At 26.6% G+C, this 12,677-nt stretch overlaps 1 long non-coding RNA gene across 1 annotated transcript in view; it reads left to right on the top strand.

Annotated features, from left to right (window-relative positions):
- The first annotated feature begins 528 nt into the window (after positions 1–528).
- LOC129971040 (uncharacterized) overlaps positions 529–12,677 on the top strand; it is a 133,874-nt gene continuing 121,725 nt past the window's right edge. The window contains exon 1 of the long non-coding RNA XR_008784746.1: positions 529–619. This is a non-coding gene — a long non-coding RNA (uncharacterized LOC129971040). The remainder of the gene's footprint in view (positions 620–12,677) is intronic.

Consider the following 12,677-nt stretch of genomic DNA (forward strand, 5'->3'; position numbering starts at 1 on the left):
TAATATTTTGAAATATGATGGCATCGAAACGTACTGATTTTACGTCAAAGGTTAAAAACTAAGTTAGCGGATATTGCTTCGAATCAAGTTTATATTCTTATAGTGTTAATATTCAGGAGTATCGAAATGTAAATATCTTGGTGTTATCACAATTAATAAGGAAATTTATACCGCTATGAATTATATCAATATATTTTCAAGAATACTCGATAAGTTCTAAAGACCTTTTTAGATGTTTTAGAAATGTGAATAAAATATGAAATTTTCCGCAGAAGACGCAAAGATTATAGACTACTGAGAGCAAATTTCATCCAGTAGTTTTAAGCTTGTGATTTAAAATATTAAACTTTTAACTTTAATTAAAACTGTTGCGGGGAAAGTGAATCGTAAATGAAGTGAGAGCTCCAAATGATAAGGAGCCAATTCATGCCCTCACTAACTGTCACCCATTAACTGTCGGAGACATTTTCTGGTGTTCTATCAACTAGATTATGCTGCTGATCCCGTCTCAAGTGATTTTCACCCGGATGAAAATTTTATTTTAAAGACAACAATTCTCAAATTCTGAAGAAGTATGCAGACGAAAGTCCTGACGAAGGATTGATATCAAAGGAGACTGGTAAGTCGCATTTACATCTTTTTATGAACAATGGGGAACTGTATAGTTTCACAGTATAGTGTTTTTTTTGTCGAAAAATGCTATTTAAATATATTCTGTTTGTATTCTTCTGTAATAAAATATTTCTGGAATATTTTTAACGCAATAGGCATATAATTATCTGATTGTATTGTTTGCTTCGAAATAAAATCGAATAAACATCAAAATCCTTGCACTTACTCGTAACCTTCATTTCTAAAGTTCTGACTTTATTATTTTATCTTATTTTTATTTCTATAGTCTCTTTAAGGTTTGTAAAAAATCAAAGTAAGTTTTCATTATCTGTCTGCAGATTACGAAGTTCTTAATAATAGACTACTGTTTTCTGTAAATCAGCTGCATTATATAACTAAAGAATTTGCCAATAAATTATTGTATAACATGGTATTTATATTCTAAATGAATTATACTAAAACAGTAAGTAAAGTGCTTCACATTTAGTAATTTCACGAATGAAAAGTAAAGTCATGTCCGTAAAATAAATTAAAAGTGTCCTCCGATAAATCATAAAACCTAATTTACTTTACAGCGTGTATAATTACTCCAAACGCGCAAAAAAAAAAAAAAAAAAAAAAAAACATTGAACAAAGCACTAACAGAAAACGACAATCCACGATGTTAAGTAAACAAAAGAATAAAGAAGTATAGCATCCCATTAGTAGATTTGATTCCTTTTATAGCTGAAAGAATTATTAGCGAATATCCTTTCAGAAGCAGACCAAAAATAAAATTTAATTCAATATTACCATCACTGATTTTTGAAGAGTTGCAGGAGTCGTATGCAAATTTGTTCCCCAAGGCTTAATCTGCCACAAAAAAAAAAAAAAAAAAAAAAAAAACATAAAGAACTAAATATTGCTGAGTAATAAGTTTTGGAAATACGCCTTAGGCTTTTAATGGCTTTTAGCGGTATTAAAATACAATTACAAGTTCGTATGACTTTGGATTGCGTAACGGAAATGTTATTGTTCTCGGATAAAAGGAGAAAAATGTATTATCGAGAGTTAAGGTAAAAAGATGCATGAAGTTAGATTCTTATTTTTGACGAAAGTTTGGTTATTTTTCGCTTGAGATTCTCGTGGTAATAATAAATAAAATGTTAAGCTTTCCATGCGTTATTTAACTTTATGAAATTTAAAATTAATTGACATATGATTAGCGGAAAATTTTGAGTTTGTGATGAAAAAAGGTGGAAGTAAATAAAATTTCTTGAAAATTATTCTTCAAAATTGTGGGTCTTTTTACTTCACGAATGACTTTCTGATACTTCTAACAAAATGGTAGAGGTTTTACAGTAATATCAACAATGGAAAACCTCCGAAATTCCATTTATAAGTAAATAAGAATTTTATTACCATTATAATGAAAATAATTGATATTACATCATGTTCTTTTATGTAAGAACCTAAAACAATTCGTCCCTAAAAACTTTTAATTTTTGTTGTTTATCGAAAAATATTTGAGATGCGATAATCTTCAAATCCATTGCCAGAAATCTATATGCTTAGCAATGACATTAACAGTAACGTTTTGACTCGAATAAAAAAAAAGAATTAGCAGGCATAATATGTAAGTACATATTCAATAATTACAATAAAATTATTTTTGTCTTAATAAATTTTTAAAAAAATTTCGTGGCATTTTTTTCATTAAAACACCATCCCGAAAATATGTTTCTGAATTTAATAAAATGATATATAATGTTTATGAATATCATATTACGAAATTTTAAGCAAATACAGTAATAATAGTTTTTTGTTGTCCTAAACAGGTATTCAAAAAGAAGAAACAAATTTTGAAAACATTTCAATAAAAAAATATTTTTAATACAGACGACACTGTTAAATAAATTATAAGCTTTATTGTTTTAAGCCTATTTTACCACATTTATTCATCAATTAACTGCACTAAGTGAGTTCAAAATCCGCCTTTTCTTACAAATTAAGAATAATTTACCTTTCTCGTAGATAAAATCAGGCAATACACAGCATTATATGAATAAACCCCATTGCTTGTAGTTATGAGTCTAGGCTACGGGATCTATATGTTTGAGACCCTAATTTTTAGACTGCAATTTTCAAATTTTCTGGTTTTCTGGCTTGCATATGAATTATTTGTACATACATTTCTCATTATGACACTTATTTGGTATGAAAATAAAACTGTTAGTATTTAAAATAATGAAATATAGTTTTAATTTTTACACATACCATACGTATTTTTGGAAACATGTCATTTTTAAATTAAAATCGTTGTTTGTGATTATTTCCTATAATTTTGTATTGTAATTTCTCACAATTCTTTTTATTCATTTATGGTTTTCATATAACTATAATGAATTAAGTCGTAAGTACTGAATGTAAAAAAATAACCTTTAGACTAAAAAACACGAGGTAATTATTTCCAAATATATAAAATTTTATACGGGCCACTACCATTACTTTATATTTTTCTAAAACATTTATCAGCATTGAGGAATTAGCTTCGTTATTACCCTTAAATAAGTAAAGAATATCTTGATAAAACATAGGCATTAGTTAACCGAAAAATAGCATGTAATATCCTTAATCTCACTTCACATCTTATCTAACACACTTTTTGATTATGTGTATCTATATTCGATTCTACGGTCTTATAGAAGAAATAACCAGCATCTTCACTTCTAAGCTGGGTTCGTTTTGTTTTTGGAGCAAATTTGCTCTTTTGTCTGAGTGTCTGGACGAGCAGACCTGCTATTGGTTTTTTCCATCAGCCTTCCGGGTCTCTTAAATCATTATTTGCTCTTTGCTGTTTGTCTTCTTATTTGTGCTGTAGTTACTTGGAAAGGATTCAATTATTAAAACGCGTAATAGTTTTGCTTAAATATATGTAAAATATATTTAAACGTTAAAGATAATAAATGGGAATAAATAATTTTTAAATACATCTTTAAATTAAAATTTTAAAAATACAGTTAATATAGACCTTTTTTTAAATAATTGTAGGCCATATTTTAATATAAAAAAAGCGAAATGTTTGAATATAAGAAATGAAGTAGTGTATTCAAACGTGTTTTCCCATCAAATGATTTTTTAAAAACAAAATTATTTGAATTTTCTTTTTCTTGCTGCTTGTTTTATTATTGATTAAATCTTTAAACTTCGAACTTTTTTATTTTATTGTATGTGAAAAAAATAAATGAAAGATTATTCATATTACAGTATACTCTATCTAAATTGAAAATAATTAATCCACTACTCGCACTAATCTGACGTACCTCTTGGAATTGCTGTTTTGTGATGACCTATTCTTTTCTGTTGAAATTTTAACGCTCACGTGTTTAGTATATCATTTGCCTGTTCAATATGCTTTTATTCATCTCCGTAACATAGTATTTTTTCTCCCTAAAGTATTGTTTGTTCGCTTCCAACGTAAAATACTTTTTCATTGTATATTTCAATAATGCCTATATGATTCTCTATAATCTGGACAATCTCTATAATCCAGAAGGTGTCCAATCCTATATCTGATTAAGGAGAGGGCTATTATATTGCGAATATGTATTATCGCATTGGATTGCCTAACAATTATAATTCCAAATTTAAAAAAAATATTAATATTTATTCTAATATTTAAATAAATGTAAGTGTCATATCAGAAGCAGAGAATGACAAATTAAAACATAATCAGATATCTATTAAATTAAAAACTGAACATCGGGCCATAGTGCCCACATAAAATTTTTGATATAAATAAATTCAATAACATAATAAGTTTCAAACGGAGGAGAACGAGCGTTAAATTAATACACTAGTCCTAAAGTAGTGAATGTATTCATTTCTGAAAGTATGTTTGTAAAAAAATCTAAATATTTCTTTATTAAATATCTGTGCATTTAGAGATCTGCTCAATCCTTGAAACAGTAATTTTTTTTTAATGTTGGCTTTTTAATTTGTTTGATCAAAATGGAGAAAAGATGTGCCACTAAAAATGCTATATTTTTGTAATTTAAAATCTTTATTTTTTTATATGTACATTAGCTACTTCTATGTTTGATAAACACCTCATTTCGTTGTTTAGAGGAAAAACTTAAGTCTAGTAGTATTAAGTATTAAAATGATAAATAATTTGTGGAACATTTTGTATTTTAAAGTCATTTTATCTTTCTGAAAATAATGACTTACAATAGGCCCAATTTTCCATTGAATGTAGCATTTATTCTTTACATGTATTGCCTTATTTATTCAATATTTATATTTATTGTAAGGTTATAAAATATGCTTGAGGTTCATTTTGTATTTGATAAGCAATTTTGAAAACCAATAATAAAATTTTTAATTTTTTATAATTAAAAAAATATTTTTATGATTTTAAATGATATAACAATAAGATATGCAAATGATATATTTATAAAACTTTTCTCTCTTGAAAAAAAGAAAGTTAACTACGTTTTTTAATTCAATATTTTCAAAAAATCAAAATAAAATTATCCATAATGAATTCCGAAAAGGCAACCATTATCGTTTGAAATAAAACTTTTATTTTTCATTTTTTTTCTTCAAGTAAACAAAATTGGCATGCAAGTTTTAGTAGTTTTGAACTTAAGACAGATAAATGGAATCTGAAATATGATGCTATTAAGATGATTTTTTTAAAAGTACTGATCTAAAGAATTACTTAAATCCTGCAGAAAATTTTAAGGTATTGAGTTTTTAAAAGAAATCAGCATTAGTACGAAGATTGATCGAGATTTGTTATAATTTATTTAAGTGACGCTCAAGATTGATTACTCGCGAATATTAGTTTGTATATACAAAACAAAATAAATACCTATTTGACAAATATTTATATAAACGGAATTTTGATATTTTTAATATAACAAATGGATTGTAAAAGGGATGAAATATATGAAATGCGTCAAAAATGACCAATGCCTTGTTTTACATTCTAAATTTTTGAAGATTTGAAATTTTTTTCCTGGTCGGAATATTTTTTAAATGTATTTATATTCTTCAGATTTTAGGAAACAATATTAAAAGATTTATGGTTTTAAATGTGAAATTGAATGATAAATTGCTAAGAATACAAATAAAGAAAACAATCTACACAAAGTGAATTGCATGATTTTTTCACGATTCTCTGTAAATAATAAGATAAAAATGTTTGAACATAATATGGAAGGGAACTTTAGATTACTATTTGTTCCATATAATTTCAAATTTTTCACACGTTCAGCCTTTAAGGAATCCATTTCACATCAGTCGTTGTTGCATTTTAATTTTTATTTCAAATAATCAAAAATGACGCCATCTTTGTGCTTTTTTTATAGATTTGAACACTTTGGAAAATTATTCATATTCTTCTGACTTCAGGCAACGATTTTCAAAGATTTAGGGTTTTAAGTATGAAACTTGATCCAGTACTTGTCAAGTTAGTAAAAAGGGAATAAACTTTGCACAAAAAGATTTTCCATGATTTTCTGTAAACAAAGATAAAATAAGAAAACATTTAAAATAACTTAAAAATAGCTTTAATTGCCCTTATATGACTTTAGTTGATTCACTCTGGCAACATCCGAATGTATCTGTATCATGCCAGAAACAATGAAAAAAATTTGTAGACATTAATGCGTATTGAAAAACCATATGTATGAGCTGCATTCAGCTGTTTCAAATCTCTTGAAATAAACTCTTATGCTTTTATTTCAATGAGATAAATCTCAGACTTTATGTCAATACCTTCTTAATATACAGCAATGATCGAATGTGTGTATAAAGAATGATTCGTGCTGCAAGTAAATAGACCTTTATGAATCTTAATGGAATGTTGCTTTTATGATTAAAAGAAGTCGCCTAAGAAATTTCACCTCTCGTAAAGAAAGCTATAATTATTCTTTAGTGTTGTGTTCAAATTGTTTATCTCTGCTGTTGTTTACAAGGAAGTTATAGCTAATGCAATTCGGTGCTATTGTATTTATTACTCATGACTTTATTTTTCTAATTTGTATACATTGTCTGATTCTTAAAAAATTTGTAAATAATTTTCGGACTTAGAAAAACTGCTCAACATTTTATTGCAATAAAAATTCCTTTGTTTACTTTTTGCAAACATAAGAATTATAAGTGTTCTAAAGAAACGGATGAACGTGATGACAAACAATGCCCAAATCAAACCAGAAATCTTGTGCAGTTTCTGCAAGACAATATTGATCCGATTTCCCAAGACCCAAATCCAGAACAACTTTTGTCACTTCTCAAGTTCTTCTGCAAGCAATATTAACTTCATCAAAATTCTTGAGTTCATATTCCTCACCAAATACTCCCTTTTTTCATCATTGTATTGTGTATAGCTATTGTTTTGTTATTTTGTGTACTTTATGTCAACTTTAACACTTTTTTTCTTAATAAAACTTCCATCGTATACCCATTCAACTGACAGGGAATCCTAAAGATTCTAAATTCGGTGGTACTCTACCTCGAAAAGAAAGGAAAGAACAAAGGACAAAGTTTTGCAATGAACAAAGGACAAAAACGATCCTTTGACAGGCTTGATTTAGGGATCGAAATATTAAAGTTCAACTACTTAGAGGATCAGAAAAACATTAAAATTAGTTTAATTTGTTTAGGAAACGATTTAGTTATCCAAACATAGTTACACAATATCAATTTTGTGACCTATTATAATTTGAAATTGGAATGTCAATGCATCCTATTAAATTAAATATGATCTAATTTAGAATAAAGTTCAAAAGGGTAAGCCACATTAAATGCTTGCATTAACTTTGATTGATGATTTGAGCACTCAGTTGATTTTGACGAACCACGAAGAAGTTAGTATTCGAACTCTGCATTCATTTTGAAGAGAAATCGGCATTCTGAGATAGCTATTATCAGAAGCCCAAATGTCCTTATGTGTAGGATATGCCTTTCACTGTTCATTTCCTTGTTCATTAGAGCCATTATTAATTGAATAAAAAATACTTTTCGAAATTATTTTTTAAAACATCAAGTTAATGTTTTTAAAATTTTAAATATATATAAATTAGTTTCCAATATTTGTTTCGTTATGATAACTTCCTAATGAGTTTTGTGCAATTTGTTTTTATTGTAAAGCAGTCAAAAAGCCTCCATCTGCTTGCGTTTGTTTTATTCATTTACGATTTCTTATATTCAATCCCCGTAAGAGTTTTTAGGCCTCTTAAAACTCTTACGGGGATATAAAAATGAAATAATTAATAATAATTAATTATTATTAATTATTTCATATTCTAAAGCTTTGGGAAGAACGGCAATATTAGTTTCGCCACTCTGAAAATAATACTAATGCAGTACAAACTAACAATCTTGCGAAGTAAAATATCTTATTCTGAGAACTCAAGTTAAAAAAAAAATAATAAAAAAAGGCAGATATACCTATTGGATGCATTAAAAATTTTAAGTATGCTAAAGTATGAAAAATATTTAAGTCAAACAGTTAAAGAATTTGCAAAATATTTAAAAGATTCTATTTAATTTCTATGAACTACTTTTCCATATTAAAATTCTTGCTTTCACTCTACGTATTAAAAGTAAAAACAAAAGTGCAGGAAGTAGCTTAATATTAACAGAGCCAGAAGCACTCGAGTGTTATATGTGATTAAGCAGAGAAACAATTTAATTTGATTAAAAAAAGGAACCGATAAAATTATCTTTAAAATAACTTTGAAAACAATCATTAAAGATCAGCAAAAAAAGTTGGACGATGGCATTGATGTTACTATGAAGTAAATAGTCTGATTTTCTTTCTTTTTTTAACTCGACTTAAAAAATTGTTTGAACGGTTCAAAAATTATGGCATAAAAATGTATAATCTCTCGACCTTCATTTCACCTTGTTCAGAAAGTCAAACAAACTATTTTTTTAAAGCGTAACTAATATTTCTAGGTGCTAAGGAATATGTACGTAAGATTTTGATCAAATCTGTCGAGGAGTGTGGAATTGTGTAAGGTTCAAATAGGCAATAGGAATTTCCATTTTATTAAGAAAATACAATTACAGTAGAGAATACCTTTCGACAAACACTGCTTTTTTTGCTTGGTGTTGTTGATACTTTTCATCTTGAAAATGTTCATTTCATTAATCAGTTGATTCCTTAACATTCTGCTTATAAATTCTAATTCAATGGATCATTTATGAAATCTCGATTTTGCTCTTTCTAAAGAAAAAAAAGGGGGGAATTTCTGGTGGACAAGTGAAAAAGTGCTGTCTTAATGGCTTTAAATTATATGTTTTAATAATTATAAATTAAATACGGTAATTAATAACTATTCATTACTTTATGCAAAATTACTCAGTTTCCTTTTATTGCTATTGCAAAACATTTTTTTTATCAATCATAATCCCTTTCTGCTTAATGAAATTATGTGACATGTATTAAAGGAACGGTAATTAATGAAGAATTCAAACTTTCTTCATAGAATTTCCATTATAAACAGGTAGTTACGAAAATATTTATTTTGCTATACTTGTATATATATTTTTTCAATAACTAATTAAAGATATTTTTGTGTGAGCGATAAAATCTCCTTTTGTAGATAACCTCTCATAAGATAAACAATTTGCATTATTTCCTCTGATGGTATAAGAGAGACAAGGATAAAAATCATATGAGCAATGTGAAATATTTCCCCTATTTTGTTAATGATAATCCATTGTAGAATTTACTCAATAAGTTGCTCCCAACCTATTAGCTGCTGATTTATGTATCTAATTTAAAAGCAGAAATATGAGAAGAGGTTTTTTCTCATATTAAGTTAAAAATTTCTCATATTAAGTTATTTTTTCAACATGTCTGCAATAAGAAAGCTGCAGATGAATTTGTTTTCATACAAATGTTAACGGTTTCTATATGAAACGGAATTCGAGTTATTATTACATTCTTTTGTACATTTTGGGATGAAAATTTAAATAATACAGAACGACAAGATTACAATTGAACAAGAAATGTATGAATAACAGCAAATTCTTTCATCCATCATGATGAATCCATTGGAATTGAATCCATCTTCAAATAAGAGAGAAAGAGAACTTTAATCTAACAAAATGATTATTCTTTTTGTTTTCACTTTTTGCGTTATCAGTTGCCAATAAGAAAACATTTGTAACTGTTGATGAAATTATAACTATATCTGTTTTTGATGATTTCATTGTAAAAATTGGTTAATGGCGGTCTTTTTCCCTGAAAATGCCCTAATGATAATTTTTTTCTTTGAAAAACAAAGAAGAGATAAGAAATATATATATATTTTTTTAATTCAATTTCTGACAAGCAAATCATGTAGCATAAAAATATTTTTTAAGAAAAATTTAATCTCATAATTTATGATCTAAGCAAAATTAAAAATATGAAGAGTGAAAAATTGTAATATCATTTTACTGTTAAGTGATGTAAAAATACAAATTAAATAAAAATGAGCGAATGTGTTCTACGTGTTTTAAAATGACATTTCTCTAAACGAAAAAAAAATGTATGCACACTGGGTATTCTATAGCTAATACTTAAGATCTGAAAATTAGACGTATATTGTCTCTTCTCAGATATGAAAACTGAATGTTTTGCGCATATGCGAAGTGTTAGTTTCAAGTAAATAGGAGTAAATCTAAAAATGGAGATCTTTGCATTTTATTTTGAAATGTAGTTACCTTCTATTATCAGCAGAAACAGAAAGTGGGTCAATTAAAGATAATTGCAAAACTGAACTTGCAGAATGAGTAAGGAGTAATTTTATAAGTTTCGAATTAAATTAAAGGTTTGGATTTCAAAATGACGAGCTGGAAGAAAAGGGCATTACATTTTAAGAAACGAAGATAAAGGATAAAGAAAGAATTCCAGAAATGCTTCCTCTGCGCATTACCCATCTTCGGAGTGAAAACGTCCAAAATTGGGGTTATCATAATCCTGAAACAAACCGTATTTCCATTAGGAAAATGCTCTAGATGATAGCAAAGAAATTTAACATACATCATGTTTAGTAAGTTTAAATAAGGTATGCAAGTTGTGTCTTAAATATAGTTTAAGTTTAGTTATGTATTAAATATATCAAGCTTTTGATAAGCTAATAATTTAAGCGAACAAAAAAAAATTCTTAGTCACTGTGACAAAAACTGTTCGAGTTATGAAACTTTAAATAACAGGATTTTAAACTATTTCCAAATTTATCTTCAAGAAAATCATTAAATATACGACATCTTCTTCAAACGACAGTTGATTGGTATAAAATAACGAAGTTCGAAGTTTCATAATTCGGCTAGCTTTGGTCGCAGAAAACTGGAACTAATTTTGTTTCAAGTGTTTGTGCTTCAAAATTTTTTTTTATTATGTTTAATAAGATTAGGGAATGTGGGTAAAATTTTGGTTTCATAATTTTATTTCAAAAGATTATTTATTAACTGATTCAGCATAAAATAAAATTTCTTTCATGGAATAAAGAGGTAATCGATTAGATTTGACATAATGCATGTGCAGCATATATCGTATATTGACTAAACACTGATAATTTTCCTGTTATATGAAAGACATTAAAAAAATATTAATTCATATTTCAATTTCTTTTTTATGGTATACTTTCAAATATATACCAATGATAAAAGTAAATTTTAAATAAAATCATTCCAAATATAATTTTATATAGAAAAAAATATATGAACAATTACAATAATTATATCTAAATTTTATTTAATAAAAAAACTTACATGGTCGCAATGATTAACGGCTTGTTTGTGTATTTATTCTGTCGTTTTTACTGTGATGTATCTTGAAAGCGGCACGTTTATTTTCTGCCAAGACAGTATTTTGAAGTCTTTTAAAAAAGAAAATATTTTTCTACAGCATCAGATGATTTTTAATCTTGACTTTGGTTTTCTGTCTATTCGAACTGTATTGCTAAAGATAAGCCTCATTTGATCTGAATTCAATTTTACGAAAAAGGGAATTTCCTTATGGGTATAAGAATTTATTGGTTCACTGCACGATTGAATCAGCAAAAAAATTTAATGTTTTCTGAAAAGCATGATTGTATTTGGAAAATAAAATATTTTTGTATCCTCACAATTGCTATGCTTGGTGACATATAAAAAAATCTTCACAAAACTTTAATAAACAAATATTGAATAACTGAGATAAATATTCATGCATTCCATCCATTTGTCAAAAATGCTTTAGAATCTTCTTTTAAACTAGGTTCAGAAAATAACAAAAAGGAAATGCAATCAGATGGTAAATATCACGATATTATACATTTTTATGACATAAGAACCCATCAGTTTGGTTAGAACATAAAAAGCAATGATATGCAAATTCTTGAAGTTCAAGGGAAAATGAAATACGATAAAACTGAGATAAATATTCAAACATCTTTTTCTGTTTGATTGAAAGGCTTTAGAATAATGTCCTTCTTAAACTGAGTTTAAAAAATGAGAAGGCAAATGCATTCAGATGGGAATTCAAATGGTATTTTTATATATATCTATATGGTATAAAATCTATTTTTCTGTGAGATAAAAAGCAATTTGAGGTGCAAATGTTTAAAAGTTCAAAACCAATATATATCTGAAATTCGAATATTACTTTAACGTAATATTTAAACAAAGAGATTGAAACTTCAGAACTTCTTTTATAATTGGTAAAAAGAATAATACTTTCATGCTTTTTTTAATGAAAAAACACTACAAATAATAATCGTTTAAATTGATACTGATACACAAATTATTTCTATTTCTGTGATTTAACTTTTTTTTTCGAATAAATATTTTTCTAGTACTTTGAAAAGCGCAAAGGCGAGTAAAATTGTATATCGATTGAAATAATTAAATTATTTTAAATTGTAATTATTTAAATTAATAAAATAATTAATGTTAAAATAAAATAAATTTATTAATAATTACTTCTTAATATTTATCTATAATTTAAATTAGTTTTTAAATATCAATTTTTATTTCATGAAAATTATCCATTAAGATTCGTTTTCTAACTTAAGTCGATATTGTTGTGAAAATATTTCCTT

The sequence above is a fragment of the Argiope bruennichi genome, chromosome 6 (genome assembly GCF_947563725.1).
Source record: "Argiope bruennichi chromosome 6, qqArgBrue1.1, whole genome shotgun sequence".
Lineage (NCBI taxonomy): Eukaryota > Metazoa > Arthropoda > Arachnida > Araneae > Araneidae > Argiope > Argiope bruennichi.